The sequence below is a fragment of the Megascapheus bottae genome, chromosome 1 (assembly GCF_031878675.1).
Source record: "Megascapheus bottae isolate mThoBot1 chromosome 1, mThoBot2.hap1, whole genome shotgun sequence".
NCBI classification, from domain to species: Eukaryota; Metazoa; Chordata; class Mammalia; order Rodentia; family Geomyidae; genus Megascapheus; species Megascapheus bottae.
In genome coordinates, this window is record NC_143509.1 from 32995310 (window position 1) to 33006441 (window position 11132).

General features: G+C 37.6%; 1 pseudogene; it reads left to right on the forward strand.

The window, feature by feature from the left end:
- The first annotated feature begins 4086 nt into the window (after positions 1–4086).
- Positions 4087–8406, forward strand: LOC150068931 (protein farnesyltransferase/geranylgeranyltransferase type-1 subunit alpha pseudogene; annotated as a pseudogene).
- The last annotated feature ends 2726 nt before the right edge of the window (positions 8407–11132 follow it).

Here is an 11132-nt window from a genome sequence, read left to right on the forward strand (position 1 = left end):
ACTTGAGTTCCTTTCATAGAATGTATCTTAGAGGTATTCACTTAGTAATTGATAGGTGAAACATAATGAACAGTTGTTAATGAATCAGTTTTCTTTGTATCAACCACATAGACAATAATCTTAAAGCTAATAACACTTTTTTGAAGAAGAGCTTTGCATTTTAAGTGAGCTTTGTGTTAAACCCTACTTAGTGTATATATCTATTTTTACCTTTAATCTTTTCACTATCATGACGATATTAATGTCACCACCACTCTCTACAAAGTGATATTTAGCCACACAGAAAGATTTTGGTACATAGAAAAAGTGAAATGCAGACCTAAGATTGTCTGCTCACATGGACTTTTAACCACTGTGGCTTCTAAAGGTAATTTCAGAATTAAGCTCATCTTGATTACATTTGAAAAGTCAACAATTAAAGAAAAGGGACTAAGTGAATGCATCTACAGTGTATACAGTCACTGATTCTGAATTCAGTTTTGGATGTGGAGCAGGAGAATATAGAAATGCGTTGCTTGAGACAAACAGAATGGAGACTGACAAACAATTGTGAAATAATAGACATAAAATATTTGTTTGCTGCTCTGATTGCATGTTATAAAATCAAAGATGCCAGATGATAAATAGTCATTTCTCCCTGCTTCTCTGAAACATTTATATATGTATTTCTGCCAGGAGTCATAAACTTGAATAAATTATGAAGAGCAATATTTTCTTATATTATTCCCTGGGAATCATATATCCTTCACATGTCCCCTGTGCCTTATAAACTTGGATGTTAGGCTTGTGTTGTGTGGCTCACTTCTGTCAGTGGGATCACTTCAGTGCTCCCACTTTTCCTGGGGCTTCTAATCACTTAGAAACCTACTTTTACATGTTGAGTGAAATTTAAATGCCCTTGTCTGTATTATTATCTTACCTGGGCTGTAAATAAATCACAGTATAATGCCTTCAAACAATACAGGTCTATTACTTTGTGTTCCTAGCAGTAAGAAATCAGGAATGGATGTGTCTTATGTGGCTAAAATCCACATGGGGGAAAAGCAGGCTCTAGGAAAGAGATTGTTCATTGTCTTTTCCTGACTCTGAGGCTATCTTCATTCCTTGGCTCATGGATGCATCACTCCAACTTCTGCTTTTATTAGCATCTCCAATTCTTTGACTCTTGTCTCTCCCTATTTCATGTGGAAATGTCTTTATAATTACATTGGACTTTCGTAAAGTTGAAACTAATCTTCCCCTCTCAAAATTCTTTCCTTAATTACAGCTGGATAGCTCCCTGTACATGTGTGAGGATATATTCATAGAATGTAATAGACCAGATTATAGAACTTGACACCTATATGGTAAAGAATGTAAGAAAAACGGTTTACAATTTAGAAAATAAAAGCAGATTTTTTCTGGTCATATGTAACCCCAATAATAACTCTACTTTCAATACTTTTAAATTTTCCTGTTTCAAATGTTAGGAATAAAGTAACTAAATATATAAGCACAATGAACTGTACAAATGGTCCTCTGCCTTCTGTTTACATTTCCTTTCTTTTCCTTGTTGCAATCATCAATGAAAATGGATTCAGAGCCATAGTAGGCTAGAGGATGCATCACTGAAGTATGGGGTGTGGAGGCTTGAACTCAGGGCCTCAGTGTTACTCCTAAGCGTTTTGATCAAGGCTATTGTTCAACCACTTGAGCCCATAGCTCCACTTCCACCTTTTTGCTAGTTAATTGTTTCCTTCCCAGACTGACCATACTTTAAACCATGGTCCTTACAGCTCGGTATTCTGAGTTACAGTCATGACTGGCTGAGATATAGTTTTTTTAATTAAGGGTCTTTAATGCATGTGTTTTCAGAGTTACTTGCCTGTGGCCCACTGAATGATGCATAACATTTATAACATGGACATTTGGTCTTGCTTTCCTTATCTGTTCAAATCCTTCTCTAGGATTCCTGTGTGGTCAAAGTTCCTATATTGGATAGTTGATGCTCACCATAACAGTGTCCAGAGGTTGTGTCTCACTCATGAGCACTTTACCTTCATGTATGGATAAGTGATGGCATCACCAGAGGGGGCTCTCAAATGCAAGAGTGAGTTTATTATGAGGTTAGCCTCTTCTTTTTCTTTCCCTCTTGCTCTACTGCTTTAGTAGTGCTAGATGCATGGAAACCCTTACCATGTGCTCTTGTACTTGCTAAATGAGAATTTTTATTCCTTATGAATCACTCAGTTTCTGATATTCTATTAGAACAGTGTAAAAAAATGGAATAAGAAGTCAATGAGCAAGAAAATGTCGAAAGCACTTTTGTGAGCATGACGCTTGCGAGGATGTTTCGGTATTTGTATTAAAGGTGGCGTGATCCATTCCGTTTCTAACCAGAGAAAGCTATGGGCCTTCTCTAGACAGTATATATTCAATTAATTGTTTCCACCTAGTTGGTGATGTTCCTGAACTTTACATCAGGAAATAATACTTGGCTGGCAGATTTCCTCAGTTGAGTTTATCAGTATCATGAGAATAACATATGAGATAGCATTGTGTTAAGACTTTTTCTGTCCCCAGCTATTCTGCATTTCTGTACAGAAAACATGAAAGAGTGCTTGTGTTAGGTTTCTTGTGACCTAATGTTAGCTTCACTTAAATCTTACAAAATGCCATTTTATTAATGCGCATTTTCATTTTAGCAGGGAAATCATTGACATGTAAAATCCATTTTGTCATTATAGAAACATTATAAGGAAAATAATGAGACCTTTTGCTTTAAAATAGCTGTACATTCCGCCAGGTGCCAGTGTCTCAAACCTATAATCCTAGTGACTACTCAGAAGTCAGAGATCTGTAGGGACACAGTTCAAAGCCAGCCCATGTAGGAAAGTTCATGAAGCTCTAGCTCCAGAATAACAAATAATAGGCTGTCAGGTATGCAAACAAAACAAGCATGAAAGTAAGTTCAAGGGGCTGAGAGCATGGCCTAATAGAGTGCTTGCCTGGCATGCACCAAGCTGCGGGTTCAATTCCTTGGTACCACATATGCAGAAAAATCAAGAAGTAATACTGTGACTCGTAGAGCACTAACCTTGAGAAACCCCAAAGATTCTGCCCAGGTCCTGAGTTCAAGCCCCAGACTGGAAAAAGTGACGGAAGGAGTGAATCTGAACAGGGTACACTGTAAGCAAATAGGAATATGTCAAAAATGCAAGCTCTTTCTACAACTAATAGATGTTAAATAGTAACATAAAAAGCGGGGCTGGGAGTTTGGCCTAGTGGTTAAAGTGCTTGCCTAGCATGCACAAAGACCCGAGTTCGATTCCTTGGTACCACATACATACAAAAAAGCCGGAGGTGGTGCTGAGGCTCAAGTGGTAGAGCTCTAGCCTTGAGAAAGTCCAAGGACATTGCTCAGGCCCTGAGCTCATGCCCAGGACTGGCAAAAAAAAAAGGTAACATAAAAAGCATATTGTGTTGAGGGGGCGTGTTGGGGGAAGGAAATGGGGACAAAAACACGAGAAGAGGTAGCAATGATTGTTAAGTAATGCACCTTTTATGTGGCGAATATCATGTAACACTTCTATTAATTACAATAAAAAATTTAACTGAAAAACACAGAATAACTTACATAAAGGATATTCATTCTAAATGAATAAAAAAGTATATTGTTCCAAACATAAAAAAGAAAGTAAGTTCAAGACTCGGAGCCCAAATCCCAGTGCCAGAAAAATATTCCAAGAGATGAAAGTTGTATCTCTCTTTTTATCTTTTCAAAATGAAATGATATACATCTGTGACTATACATTTTAAAATTTAGTTAAAATGAAAATGTTTAAACTAGTTTTTGTGGGCTGTCTTCTTAATGAGCCTATAATTAAATACTATGGAACTGCAGTGGTTTGCACTTGGGTTCATGTCACAAAATTTTCCACAGTTTTCCAGTTGTGTTCAACCAAGCACTTCCAAGTGCTGGTTGTAGCTTTGGCTTCCATGACTAGCTAGCACTGTAAATATAAAGATAAAGGTTTTACCTGCAATGGGTTTATATTCCTGCACAATGCTCCAGTTCTTTTCCAAACAGAATAGTATTTCGAGTCAATGTGTAAGTCAGAGCTGAATGTGGAAGGCAGATGTGTGTATAAGAACTGCAATACAGTGTGAGTGGTTGTATGTTCAACGGAAGAGCCACGATGATGATGAAGTCAGCAGGCAAAAATCATCAGAGAACTGGACAGAATGAGTCAAGATACATGTAAGATGTTCTTTTGTCTATGGATGTCTATATTTCCTTTGTATGCATTCCTCTCTCCTATTATACTGTTTCCTTCCCAAAGCTAAAGCCCTTACAATTAGCCTGCTGTAACATTAGCCTGCTCATTGGCTAGTGCTGTAGCATCTGAGCCATGCCCTCCATCCCCACCAGCCTCCAGTAAACCTTGGCATGAGCTAATCAGAAAGCCCGTAGGGACTGGAATACCAAGAGAACTGCCAAAGTCACAAGTCAAAAGCCATAGTGCAGGGAGCCATAGCAAATGGAGATCCTGAAACAAGTTGAGCAGAGAGCTTACTTTTTAATTTTTTTGGAATTAATTATTTCTAATGAAAGAACAATCTCTTCTCACTACCAATGGATATCTTTCCTTCAGAAAATGTATGCACCATTTGTAGAAAGAAGAGACCTGAAAGCTTTTATTTTCTATTTATTTATTTTCTTTTTTATTAAAGAATTTGTTAACATTGATTTTTACATCATATTTCAAATGATGTGTTTAACATACAAGTATTTTTTATATTTTTTATTGTAATTAATAAAAGGGTTACATGATATTTGCCAGATAGAAGGTGCATTAATTCACATATATTGATACCCTTTCACATGTCTTGGTCCCCATTACCCTCCCTTCCACCCCCCCTTCCCTATCCAATTTCAAATAACCAAATACAAATAAATCCAATATATCAGATAATAAAGTGAGATACTGTAACAATATGAGATAACCAAGGGACAGCAAAAGAGATGAGAGATAACATAGTACATTAATGGCAACAATCATTCATTATATGGCTTTTGTTTCAATATCCTTGAGGTCTTTTCAATTAGCTTCATACTATATGGCCTTATGTATCAATGTTTTGCTCTATTGCAGATCTCTGCTAGGAGAGCCCAAGGTTTGTACTGATTATGACAAATGAGGGAAACCATTGAGCCTAAGTTCCTTTGAGTCTGGCTTACTTCACTTAATATGATTTTTTTCTAAGACTTTCCATTTCCTAACAAATGGGGCGATGTCATTCTTTCTGACAGAAGCATAGAATTCCATTGTGTACAAATACCACAACTTGTTGATCCACTCATCAACTGAGGGACATCTAGGTTGGTTCCATATTTTTGCTATGGTATATACTGCTGCAATGAACATCATTGTGCTAGTGGGTTTAGTATGTCTTTGTTTCTGGATGATAGGGTAAATGCCAAGTAGTGGAATTGCTGGGTCATAGGGGAGCTCTATGTTTAGCCTTTTGAGGAACTGCCATACTGCTTTCCATGGTGGTTGAACGAGTTTGCACTCCCTCCAACAGTGTAGTAGTGATCCCTCCTGGCCAAGTCCCCTCCAGCATCTGTTATTCATTTTCCTGATCCTGGCCATTCTAACTGGAGTGAGGTGGAATCTTAGAGTTGTTGTGATTTGCATTTCTTTTATGACCAGAGATGTTGAGCATTTCTTCATGTGTCTATAGGCCATTTTTGTTTCTTCTTCAGAGAAGACTTTAACTCTTTGGCCCATTTTTTAATGGGATGGTTGTTACTTTGGAGATTAGTTTTGGAGTGATTCAATTTTTTGAGCTGTTGATATATTTTAGATATGAGGCCTTTGTCCATTGTTTGGTTGGTGAAGATCTTCTCCCACTCTGTAGGCTTCCTAATTAATTTACTAGCTATGTCCTTTGCCATACAAAAGCTCTGCAGTTTAATGCAGTCCCACTTATCCAGCCTTTCTCTTATTTGCTGTGATTCTTGGTCCTTATTAAGAAAGTTTCGACCTGTGCTAAGGAGGCCTAGTGTATCTCCTATTCCTTCTTATAAAGTTTTCAGTGTGTCAGCTTTTACCTCCAGGTCTTTGATCTATTTGGAGTTAATTCTAGTGCAGGGTGACAAAGAAGGATCCAACTTTAGCTTTCTGCAGGTGGTTAACCAGTTCTACCAGCACAACTTGTTGAAGAGGCTGTCTTTCTTCCATTCTATTTTTTTGGCTCCCTTGTCAAAGGTTAGGTGGCTATAGGTCTGTGGTTTAATATCTGGGTCCTCAGTTCTATTCCATTGGTCTTCAGGCCTGTTCTTGTGCCAGTACCAAGCTGTTTTGAGGATTATAGCTCTGTAATAGAGTCTAAAGTTTGGAATTGAAATTCCTCCAGCACTGTTCTTTCTGCTAAGAAGTGTTTTTGCTATATGGGGTCTTTTATTATTCTATATGAAATTTTGGATTGCCTCTTCTATTTCTTTAAAGGATGCCATAGGGATATTGATGGGTATTGCGTTTATTTATTTTCTTTATCTCAAAATAATCAGCCATGTCCAAATTTACTTTTTAATTTTTAATTACCAGCACAATCTTTTTTTTTTTTTTGCCAGTCCTGGGCTTGAGCTCAGGGCCTGAGCACTGTCCTTGGACTTTCTCAAGGCTAGAGCTCTACCGCTTGAGCCTCAGCACCACTTCCAGCTTTTTTCTATGTATGTGGTACCGAGGAATCGAACCCGGGTCTTTGTGCATGCTAGGCAAGCACTTTAACCACTAGGCCAAACTCCCGGCCTACCAGCACAATCTTATGAAACAGAAACTATCATCTCTATAGAAAGGGTAAGTAATTTAGTAAAGAGCCAGATATAAGGGCTCAGATATAAGGAAAATTTGAGAAGGCCCGGGCTGGCGGGACGAGCGGTCCTGGGGGCCGCGTGGGCCTGAGACAGAGCTGAATGGGCTGATGTAGATCCAGTGCCACAGAATGACGGTCCCAGTCCAGTGGTCCAGATCATCTACAGTGAGAAATTTAGAGATGTTTATGATCCGAGCTGTTCTACAGCGTGATGAAAGAAGTGAACGCGCCTTTAAGCTCAGCCGGGATGCTATAGAGTTAAATGCTGCCAATTATACAGTGTGGCATTTTCGGAGAGTTCTCTTAAAATCCCTTCAAAAAGATCTGCATGAGGAAATGAACTACATCACTGCAATAATTGAAGAACAACCCAAAAACTATCAAGTTTGGCACCATAGGCGAGTATTAGTAGAGTGGCTGAAGGACCCATCCCAGGAGCTTGAGTTTATTGCTGATATTCTTAATCAAGATGCAAAGAATTATCATGCCTGGCAGCATCGACAATGGGTCATTCAGGAATTTAGGCTTTGGGATAATGAGCTGCAGTATGTAGACCAGCTTCTCAAAGAGGATGTGAGAAATAACTCTGTCTGGAACCAAAGACATTTTGTCATTCTAATACTACTGGCTACAATGACTGCACTATATTGGAGAGAGAAGTCCAGTATACTCTGGAAATGATCAAACTTGTACCACATAATGAAAGTGCATGGAACTACTTGAAAGGAATTCTGCAGGATTATGGCCTTTCCAGATACCCTAATCTATTAAATCAACTACTTGATTTGCAACCAAGTCACAGATCCCCATACCTAATTGCCTTTCTTGTGGATATCTATGAAGACATGCTAGAAAACCAATGTGACAACAAGGAGGACATTCTTAATAAAGCATTAGAGTTATGTGAAGTCCTAGCTAAAGAAAAAGACACTATAAGAAAGGAATATTGGAGGTATATTGGAAGATCTCTTCAAAGCAAACACAGTAGAGAAAGTGACTTACCATCAAATGTACAGCAGTAACATAACCTTGATGGGATGCTTTTATTTATTTAAGAGACTCTACAGCAAGAGTTTAAAACTAGGGTGATCATTTTCTTATCCATGCTGAAAAACACGCATTGCACAGGCATTGCTTTTTAACAAGAACTAAGTGTAATGTTTCTTAGGTGCTGCTATTCCTACTAGCTCTAGGAAATTTAATGCATTTAAAGCAAAGTAATTGGAGCAGGAAGGGGGAAGGAAAAGGTCTCATGATGGAACTCTACTACTTTTGTACTCTTATCAACATTTAATATGATCCTAGATTAGATGGTACAGAATCTACTCTTTCCTAAAAGGTATACAAGTAAAGATTTGTATCAGTGATGAGTACAGATAATTTGTATGCGATGGATTTAAAGTAATTTAAGCTTTGGTTCAGTCAGCAAGGAATGTAACTGTTACATTAGAGCTGCTATGCCACACTCACAGTATCTTGCTATCACTGTAACCAACTAATGCCAAAAGAATGGTTTTGTAATAAAATTACACATTGCATCTAAAACTAAAAAAAAAAATAAGGAAAATTTGATTCTAAAGTTGAAGCACTTTGCTGTATTGCTTATAAGGTCTTTGTAACAAACAAATATAACAAAATTACTTCTTGGGTTACTAGTATTGATTAAACTAGAAGCTGATTCAGGAAGACATTATTATCCCAAGTTTAGTGTGAATTTAAACAGTCAAGACTTTTAGAGTGAAGTCTCATGTCCCTGGATCCTGTTTCTTATTACTCCAGATATACTTTGAATAAGAGCCAGGTGCGGATGGTTCATATCTGTAATCTTAGTTGCTCAGGAGGCTGGACTCTGAGGATCGTGGTACAAGGCCAGTCTGGGCAGAAAAGCCTATAAGACTTTTATGTTCAATGAACCACCAAAAACCCAGAAGTGAAGTTGGGGCTCAAGTGGTTAGAGTGCTACATTTGAGTCAAAAAATACAGGGATATCATCACCTAGGCCCTGAGTCCAAGCCCAGGACCTACGAGAGAGAGAGATCATAGCAAATGGAGATTTGCAATAGAGCAAGACTTAGATACATAAGGCCCTATAGTATGACACAAATGGAGATCCTGAAACAACAAGAGGAGCGAGGCAGAAATCAGGAAAGCAACTCCTTCTGCAATAGCCTCAAAGAAAATAAAGTACTTAGGAATTAACTAAGAATGTAAAGGACCTTTATGATGAAAACTCTAAAAACCTGAAAAAGGAAATTAAAGCAGAACTGAGAAAGTGGAAAAACTTTCCATGCTCCTGGATTGGAAGAATTAACATCATGAAAATGGTAATCCTGCCAAGGGCAGTCTACAAGTTCTATGCCTCGCTTCTCTTGTTGTTGGCATATAGGAAAGCAGCTGATTTTTTTCATATATTTTTATTGTAATTAATAGAAGGGTTACATTATATTCACCAGATAGAAGGTGCATTAATTCACATACATTGATACCCTTTCTCATGTCTTGGTCCCCATTCCCCCCCCCCACCCCTCATCTTGTCTTCCCCCTTCCCTATCCAATTTCAAATAACCAAATACAAATATATTCAATATATCAGATAACAAAGTGAGATACTGTAACAATATGAGATAACCAAGGGACAGCAAAACAGATAAGAGATAACATAGTACATTAAGGACAACAATCATTCATTATATGGCTTCTGTTTCTATATCCTAGAGGTCCTTTCATTTAGCGTCATACTATAGGGCCTTATGTATCTAGGTTTTGCTCTATTGCAAATCTCTGCTATGAGAGCCCAAGGTTTCTACTGATTATGACAAATGAGGGAAACCTTTGAGCCTAAGTTCCTTTGAGTCTGGCTTACTTCACTTAATATGATTTTTTCTAAGACTTTCCATTTCCTAACAAATGGGGCAATGCCATTCTAACAGCAGCACAGAATTCCATTGTGTACAAATACCACATCTTGTTGATCCACTCATCAACTGAGGGACATCTGGGTTTGTTCCATATCTTTGCTATGGTAAATAGTGAAGCAGCTGATTTTTGAGGGTTCATTTTATACCCTGTTACCTTGCCAAAGTTTCAAATCAGCTCAAGCAACTTGGGAGTGGAGTCTATAGGGTTTTTTTAAATACAGAATCATGTCATCTGCAAAGAGGGAAAAGTTTCACTTTCTCTTTCCCTATTTCGATCCACTTATGCTTGCTTCTTGTCTTATTGCTTTGGCTAGTAATTCTAATGCTATATTAAAGAAGAGTGGAGAGAGTGGGCATCCTTGTCTCATTCCTGATTTTAAAGGAAATGGCTTTAGCTTTTTGCCATTAAGTATAATGCTAGATGTAGTGTTGTCATACACAGCCTTTATTATACTGAGGAATATTCCATGGATTTGTAGTTTCTCCAGAGCTTTTAGCATAAAGGGTTGTTGATCTTGTCAAATGTCTTTTCTGTATCTATTGAGACAATCATGTGATTCTTGTCCTTGCTTCTGTTGATGTGATAAATTATGTTAATTGGCTTGTGCATATTGAATCAGCTTTGCATCCCTGTGATGAATCCTGTTTTATCATAGTATATAATTTTTGATGCGTTGCTGATGATGGTTGGCCACTTATACACAATGGAATTCTACACTGCCATCAGAAAGAATGGCATTGCCCCATTTGTAAAGAAATGGAAAGACTTGGAAAAAAATCATATTAAGTGAAGTAAGCTCGACTCAAAGGAACATAGGTTCAATGGTTTCCTTCATTTGTAATAATGAGTACACATTTAAGACTCTCCTAGAAAGGATTACAATAGCTCAAAACCTGGATACATAAGATCATATAGCATGAGACTAAATGAAAAGGTCTCTAGGATATGGAAACAAGAGCTTTATCTTGAGTGATTGTTGTTCTTAATGTACTATGTTATTTCTCTTCTCCTTTGTTGCCCTTTGGTTAATCTCATATTGTTATTATATCTGACTTTGTTACCTGGTATATTGTATATACGTTTATTTGTTTATTTGAAACAGCGAAGGGAAGGGGGGAAACAAGATGATTGGGAGGGGATGAGGAGTGGGAAATGAGGACCAAAACCTAAGAAGGTGTATCCATGTGTGAGAAGCAATGCACCTACTCTCTGGTGAATGTAACTGTAACCCCTCTATACATTACCTCAATAATAAATAAAATAAATAAAGTATGAGCTAAGTGGAAATGAAGTAGACATTGAAGTTGTGTTGAAACATTATCATTGGACATACATAAATTAGTGAATAAAGT